Raw genomic sequence first — 1,302 nt, 5'->3', positions numbered from 1 at the left:
GGTACTTTTCTGGCTTTGCGATCTTGGATTTAGTTTAGGGTGCATAATTCACTTCCTTTCATTATCTGTTGCAATCTAGAGACGATTATCCAACCTTTTGATGGTAGTGTGGTATTACATTGCTAGAAAATGAGAGGGACACTATACACTAACGTGACAAAGAATAACACACCGCCAGATTCAGCCGCAGTTGGGGTTGCACGAAGATCCGTCGTGTGAATGAATTCGTTCGATTCGGTCTTTCGGCGTCTCTTCGGTCTTTCGACGTCTCTCAGCCAGTATAATTATTGTCTCGGAGAGAAATTGTAATCAGCGGCTGCTTTTGAGCTTATCAGCCCTCTATCAGCTTGATAAGATCAAAAGCGCGAATTTCGGCAACAAAAGTGAACAGACAGACACCGATCTAGGTTCATGGCTCCAGCTTAAAGTGTCCGATCAGATTCCCAGATGCAGCTCTACCACTCCCGCTGGAATCGGGCTTTATCTGAGGAAAGACCGTGATCTGTGACGCCATGCTTCCGCCCATCGATGAAGCTCGATGATCTTGATATGGTCCAGTTATTACTCTAGCGTAATCTGAGAAGTGTTCTCTCGAAAGCATCTGCTCCCGCGTAGAAGCGTTGGAGAGGCCCATGCTAATTCCAAGGGGCGGAGAAGCAATTGAACCTTGCTGATGTGTAGCCAGAGTTGCGGACGATCCTGTTAGCATACTTCCCCCACTGTACCTAGAAAGCTCTGACCGAGCCATCGCTAGCTCTGCCTGCAGTTGAGCAACCCTTCTTTGAAGAATTGAGATGGCCCCAACACAACCGTAAACGCGATCCTTTACACGTGCATCAGCCTCGTAGGCAAGTGAATTCACAGCGTCCTCTCGTTGATGCAGGGGTAGCTCGTTTAGGAGTTTCGTAACATTGCTGGCTCCAAAGATCTTGTGTACATTTGCAAATTTTTGAGGATGATCTGGAGGAAAGTAGGGCGCAAAAACGCATTCAACAGTACATTTGCGTCTGAGGAACTTGCATGCAGCGCAAGGCGAGCCTGAAGAGGATGCCATGTTAGAGGACAAGAGAGAAAAGCACAAGCAAGAAGACGTTTCTTAGTTCTGGCTCATGGAATAGGCAACGTGGGTGCTCTCAAACGGTAGTAAATTTCGAAATCAACATAGAAGCTACCAGCCTGTGCGACGGAGAATCAGGGAACGCACCAAAGGGCGGAAAAGCAAGAATTTTCAGACTAAGCTGATCTATGTTGGATTAAGTAAGCACGAAGGCCTATGCAAATTCAGTGCACGCAGGTGGCGGT

At 47.4% G+C, this 1,302-nt stretch overlaps 1 pseudogene; it reads right to left on the bottom strand.

Annotated features, from left to right (window-relative positions):
- Nucleotides 1-409: 409 nt before the first annotated feature.
- LOC147884057 (LOB domain-containing protein 25 pseudogene) lies at nt 410-1,054 on the bottom strand (annotated as a pseudogene).
- Between the last annotated feature and the right edge of the window lie 248 nt (nt 1,055-1,302).

The sequence above is a fragment of the Dipteris shenzhenensis genome, chromosome 27, assembly GCF_047967505.1.
Source record: "Dipteris shenzhenensis isolate YYH24624 ecotype China chromosome 27, Dip_SZ_1.0, whole genome shotgun sequence".
NCBI lineage: Eukaryota > Viridiplantae > Streptophyta > Polypodiopsida > Gleicheniales > Dipteridaceae > Dipteris > Dipteris shenzhenensis.
This window is presented reverse-complemented; position numbering and strand designations above follow the sequence as displayed.